The sequence below is a fragment of the Palaemon carinicauda genome, chromosome 19 (genome assembly GCF_036898095.1).
Source record: "Palaemon carinicauda isolate YSFRI2023 chromosome 19, ASM3689809v2, whole genome shotgun sequence".
Classification (NCBI taxonomy): domain Eukaryota; kingdom Metazoa; phylum Arthropoda; class Malacostraca; order Decapoda; family Palaemonidae; genus Palaemon; species Palaemon carinicauda.
In genome coordinates this window covers 105,785,855-105,792,724 of record NC_090743.1, presented here as the reverse complement: position 1 = coordinate 105,792,724, position 6,870 = coordinate 105,785,855, and the positions used below count along the sequence as shown (strand labels likewise).

The 6,870-nt window shown below is 46.0% G+C and overlaps 1 non-coding gene across 1 annotated transcript; it reads left to right on the top strand.

Annotated features, from left to right (window-relative positions):
• Positions 1 to 5,647: 5,647 nt before the first annotated feature.
• Positions 5,648 to 5,719, top strand: TRNAA-UGC (transfer RNA alanine (anticodon UGC)). The gene has a single exon. It is a non-coding gene; the product is annotated as a tRNA-Ala (tRNA).
• The last annotated feature ends 1,151 nt before the right edge of the window (positions 5,720 to 6,870 follow it).

Sequence of the window (6,870 nt, the reverse complement as noted above, 5' to 3'; positions counted from 1 at the left end):
TATTTTGTATATATTATGCTTGTATCTGCGCTCTTCCCTCGCACTAAAAAGAACCTGAATAATCATGTCTCAGGTTTTCCTCTGTAACATTGTCTGTCTTGTGAACATGAAAATGCCTGTTGCCTTGAGGTTTTGTATATAAAGGAGTGTTCTATAATAAAGTTACTCAGTTGATTGCTTTCTGCCTTTGAGTCGCAACCTTTCTCTCGGCCCGTCACATTGGTGACCCCGAAAGTCGACTCGCTCCCACCGCCTTCCACCCCCACCCCCTCGCCCCTCCATCGTTGGTACTATGGCAGACTCTACGGCAGTTGGCGCTGCAGACGCCCCATTGAAACTTTCATCGTTTGCCAGTGGAGAGGCGTTTGCTTGGTTTCAGCGCGCAGAAGTCCAGTTTCGCATCAGTGGCGTGACTCGCTCAACCACCAAAGCAGATTATGTTCTCGCGGCAATACCTGAGGACACCTTCCCAGAAATATCCAATTGGCTTTGTGAACAAGGAGACACCCCAATAGCGTATGACGCCCTCAAAACATACCTTCTGCAGCAGTACTCGCCGTCGCCAGCCACCCGTATAGCAAAGCTTTTTCAGCTCTCGCAACAACCGTTGGGGGACCAAAGGGCTTCACTTGCCCTCAGGGAAATGACCAGTATCGTTCGCCTGTACCCTGCCGCAGACAGCTCTCCTCGTGAGGTAAACCTACTTCGTGCTCTTTGGCTACGCCGTTTACCCGGACCTATACGCGCTGCCATACCCGATGTCGATAGTTTACCCATAAAGGACTTGATGACCAAAGCCGACGCCCTTATGGACAGCCACTTCAAGACCTCCATCAATGCCTCCACCCCTGACGAAGAGGATGCCTATTCAACGTCAACCGAAGCTGACATGAATACCGTAGGACATACACGCCTACCCCGTGACGTGCCGAAGCAGCGACAAAGCCGCCCACCACCCACGAATCGCTCGCGCCCCAACGAACGACTTCTGCAGCCACTTACTACCTCCCATCCGCCGCAGTTTTGCTACTACCACTTCAGATTCGGGGCAACCGCGAAGAAATGTGCCGAGGATTGTCAGTGGCCAAAAAACGGGTAAGTAGGCCATCGCTTGTGGCGGTGGCCTCCTGTGTTTCTAATCTTTTCTCTTTACAGGATGCAGGAACGGGCGTGCGATTTTTGGTAGACACAGGTGCTTGTCGTTCTCTTTAGGGAAGGAAACTCTTCAAGGCATGACGTAGTCTGTCTACATCGGCCGACGTCCGCTTGGTAGCTGCAAACGAATCTGCGATACCCACCTACGGTTACGAGAACCTCACATTATCGTTCGGAAACGGTAAATTCAATTGGAAGTTTCTCGTTGCTGACGTCACATCCTCAGTGCGGATTTCCTCTCTCATTTCCACCTTCTGGTCGATGTCGCCCACCAACGATTGGTCAACGCAGACTCGTACTTGTCGAAACCTCTTCAACCCGCCCCCTCTAACCTCGCTCTCCCCATCAGCGCACCCACGGATGCCTACGCCCACCTCCTTACGTCGTACCCGGAGAGTTTCCGTCCAAAACTTCGCCAAACGCCCACGGTTCCTGCCAAGCACGGTATTTATCACCATATCAAGACGACGGGACCCCCAGTCTTCGCAAAATTCAGACGTCTGGCACCGGAACGATTGGCAGCCGCCAAACAGACGTTCGCCGAAATGGAGGAAATGGGCCTTTGCCAAAAGGCCTCCAGCCCATGGTCATCACCCTTACACATCGTTCTGAAGAAAGACGGCTCCCTCCGTCCGTGCGGGGATTACAGGCGCCTGAACATGCAAACAGAACCGGATCACTACCCGCTCCCAAACATTGCCGACGTGACCTCCTACCTGCACAAAGTGAAGGTTTTCTCTACGCTCGACCTCCTGAAGGGGTATTATCAGGTGCCTATGAACCCAAAAGACATCCCCAAGACCGCCATCGCCACTCCGTTTGGTACATACACCTTCAATTACTCCTGTTTTGTCCTTCGTAATGCTGGGGCCACGTTTCAACGTCTCATGGATGGCATCTTAGGGGACCTCCCTTTCTGTGTATGTTATGTGGACGACGTACTTGTGTTCTCCTCCTCAAAAGAGGAACACCTCCGTCACCTGCGCATCGTGCTCGACCGCCTGCAACAAAATGGCCTTGTAGTCCGGTACGACAAGTGTACCTTTGGAGCCATAGAAGTGTTGTTCTTAGGGCACCGCATCACTCCTGAAGGAGTCCATCCCCTCCCTGAGAAGGTAGCAGCCGTTCAGAACTTCCCCGTGCCCTCGACTGTCAAAGCTCTGCAGGAATTCTTGGCCATGATCAACTATTATCACCGTTTTCTGCCAGCCATTGCCGCCACTCTTGCTCCCCTCTACGGCTCCCTCAAGGGCAAGCCAAAGGACCTGAAGTGGGGTCCCCTTCAAGAAGCAGCCTTCTGTAATGCAAAGAAGGCCCTATCAACTGCTGCGGCTATCACTTTTCCTATCCCACATGGCTCTCTCCTTCTCTCCACCAATGCCAGCGACGTCGCTATTGGTGCAGTACTCGAGCAGGTGGTCAACGGCTCGCCCCGCCCATTGGCCTTCTTCAGCAGAAAACTGTCCAAGGCATAATCGGATTATTCTACCTTCGATCGAGAATTGCTGGCGGTGCACTTGACTGTCCGTCACTTTCGCCATTTCTTAGAAGGTACGCCCTTCGTCATTCGCACAGACCACATGCCTCTGGTGCACGCCTTCACTTGCCAGTCTGACGCCTGGTCCGCCCGTCAACGCCGACATCTCTCTGCCGTGGCTGAATACAATTGCACCCTTCAATAAGTCCCTGGGAAAATGAATCCCGTTGCCGATGCCCTGTCAAGAAACACGTTGACTGCCGTTCAACTGGGATTGGATTACAACGCCCTGGCTGAAGCCCAACGACAGGATCCAGAGTATCAAGCATGTAGGACATCCTGCACGTCCCTCCGTTGGGAAGACTTTCCCCTCGAAGACTCCAACACCACCCTCCTCTGTGACGTCAGTACTGGTAGACCGCGACCTTGGATTCCTGCTCCCATGCGACGGCAGGTCTTTTATTTTATTCACGGCCTTTCACATCCCTCGTGCCGTTCTACTGCACAGCTGCTGAAGGCAAAGTTCATTTGGCACGGCATTTCTAAGGATGCTAAGGATTGGGTCTGCGCCTGTACTTCTTGCCAAACTTCCAAAGTACATCAACACACGGATTCAGGAGTGGGCACCTTTCCTCAACCTCAGCGTCTTCTCGCACACATTCACGTCGACATTGTAGGCCCCCTACCCACATCACAAGGACATCGTTACCTGTTTACCGTCATCGACCGCTCCACTCGTTGGCCTGAAGCCATTCCCATGGAAACTGCAACGTCCACCTCATGTACATCTGCTTTACTCTCCGGATGGATTTCAAGATTTGGTATCCCTGAGCATATTACTTCTGACAGGGGAACCACTTTCACCTCTCAATTGTGGACATCATTAGCGAATCTCCTGGGCATCACCCTACATCAGACAACGGCCTACAACCCCGCTGCCAATGGAATGGTTGAAAGTTTTCATCGCACCCTCAAAGCAGCTCTGATTTCCCGCTGCAAGGACTGCAAATGGTTTACTCAGCTTCCCTGGGTCCTCCTGGGACTAAGGACCACTCCTAAAGACGCCCTCGACGTCTCGGCAGCTGAAATAGTGTATGGCGCCCCGTTGGTCGTCCCTGCCGAATTTTTTCCTTCTACAACCTCCTCTGACGATCGCCAGCGCATACGTCACGTCGTGGGAAAATTTACTCCGTGCCGCCAGACTTAAAAGCCCCCAGCGAAGCATCACATACCAACGGACTTGTGCTCTGCAACGCACGTCTTCCTGTGCAACGACACTAGCAAGCCACCGCTAACACCCCTACACGGGCCCTTTCCTTGTGATCCGACGCAGTCCGAAAGCATTCCTACTAAACATTCGTGGCAAAGAAGACTGGGTCTCCATTGATCATCTAAAACCTGCTTATCTTCTGCCAGATGACCCGCCTACAGTTCGCCTCTCTAGATCAAGGCGCCCTATTCAACATGTACAGTATGTCATTTTTAGGGGGGGAGCCATGTACCAACCGTGTGTCACACGATCGTACATAAATTATTTTGTATATATTATGCTTGTATCTGCGCTCTTCCCTCGCACTAAAAAGAACCTGAATAATCATGTCTCAGGTTTTCCTCTGTAACATTGTCTGTTTTGGGAACAGGAAAATGCCTGTTGCCTTGAGGTTTTGTATATAAATGAGAGTGTTCTATAATAAAGTTACTCAGTTGATTGCTTCCAGCCCGTCACATGATACTCACATGTGATGTTTCAGTCTATTTCACGCATTTCCTACAACTGAAAAGTATATTACAATATAAAATGGAGACATTTATGCGCATGGATGCTTATATATTTCTGTGTGTAGACAATCTTATCTATAGGCCTACACTTTATATAAAATTTCATTGGACTCTTGGGAATGAAAAAATGTAATCTGCTGTCAGCCAAAATTAACATTGTTGATCAAATCTAACGTCAAAAGGCAATTTCTATGGATATTTAATTTTGTATCATTCAAATTGTTGGTGTATTGCAAATTTTGATTCACTTAACGAAAAATATGTTGTTCTTATTATGTCTCCAAGTGCGTGTAAAAGTTTCATAACTTACACTTCAAGGCGTCAGAGCGAGAGTTCCTTATCCTATTCTACATTTATTTTTATTTTCCATAACGTAATTCCACATATGTGGCGTAATCCTCTCCTAAATAATCATATTTATTATCAACACAATCTAATTATAGTTATCAAACTAAAACAAGATTCACCTTTACGTCGAATGAATATAGCAATTTTACTGTATTTTAACCCGAAAGGTCTATTTTTGCCCAATGATTATTGGGCTGGAGATGGCTACATCAAATCATTTTTTTTATGATAGAGAGAGAGAGAGAGAGAGAGAGAGAGAGAGAGAGAGAGAGAGAGAGAGAGAGAGAGAGAGAGAGATGTATGTTTATTGTTTCATATTTCTATTAAATGCTGTTGAGAGAGATGCGTTTTGTACATTTTTGTTTCCAGATTTTCAAGAGGTGAAGGTGATGAAGTTCTGGATATACTTAGCTATGGTTTCCTGCCTTTTATGGATGAGGGAATTTCCCACATTCTTTGGGAGAAAATATAATTAACGCATTGCATAGCTATCATGAAATATGAAGTCCTACTTAATTAAAAGAAAAATCTCCCTCTGCGTTACTTGAATTGACAAATGAGCGCTTTATACGTATGGGTGCATATATACATGTCTGCGATTGTTTATATCCGTTTAAACTTAGATAAATTACAAGCTGGGTGCTTGTATTCAAGGTCATTTAAAATAAAGGATCTTGGTTGTATCTGCAGATCATCGCTATTCATAATTCGATACTGCTCTTGTTTCAATTACGAAAAAAATTAATGACATATCATTGCCTTGCACCATTACAGTGACTTTTTGATAAACAACACTTTCCAACATTCGCTCTAAAACACCAAGTAAAAAATGACAAATTGTCACCTGTCCAAAGCATTTAGTTCCTATTGATCAGCATGAGGTATCAAGGGGGTGTAGCTCAGTGGTAGAGCGTTCGCTTTGCATGTGAAAGGCCCCGGGTTCGATCCCCGGCACCTCCAGAGCCACCGACTGTTGGGGATGTAACTCAGATCGTAGAGCGCTCGCTTAGCATGTGAGAGGTATGGGGATCGATGCCCGCATCTCCAAGGGTGGTCGCAATTTTGCTTTCAACGTAATTTTTTTTTCTCCCTCATTTACTTTAGTTTTTTCAGTGTAAGATTACAATTGCTATTTTATCATGAAACTTTGATAACTTACGATCGATTAATATTTTTCACAATCGAGTGATATATAATATCTGGTGCTAATTACAAACATTAGCTGGCAAATCTTGTCAAACATTAGCAGGATCACACAGGTACTAGGAAAGCTGGTAGATGGCCGCGTTTATACATACTGTAGGCCTATAGGACAACTGAAGAGAACGAAAAATCCCGGTTTTTTTTCTTCGAAGGGCACTTTCATTTGTCCATAAAATTAAATATATTGATTATCGTCTCATAATGTGACTGCACATTATTTCTGGCGTGTTTTCAACAACTTAATTTTACGCGCGGTTACCCCTTCAGTTACTGGCCAGAATCAACTTCTTAAGCCCCCCTAACACTTGCATGCATTTCTGGCACGCACTGGCACGCAAAATGCGTGCCAGTGGGAGGTTCCCGCACTGTTCACGACAAGTTCACGACACGTTCAAGCATAGTTCACGACATGGCACGAATTGGCGCGACTAGTTCCCGCACTGTTCACGACACGTTCACTCATCTTTCCGCACTGTTCACGACACGTTCACTCATCTTTCCGCATCGTTCACGCCAGTTCACGACTTGGCCAAATCATATATAAAGACGGGGCTTCCTACATGATTTTTATCAAAAGCGTATTCTTGTGCTAATCTTTTATTAATATCCCCTGTATTAATGTGTGGTTTATCTTTATAGATATTTGTAACAATTATACTTCTATTTAGTATATATTTTATTATTTAATTACTATTATAGGTAATTAGCTGGTTTGAATAATTTTTAAGCTTTATAATTTATTGAAAAAATATTTTATGGCAGTTATATGCTGATCAGATATTTGGAACCCACTTTACATTATCTTACAATTTAATTGAAAGATGACTATTCCATTCATTAGTTTTGTTGTATCGTTTGTGAACTAATAGCATTGAAACTGAGGCAGAAAAGATATTATCTCTAAAAAT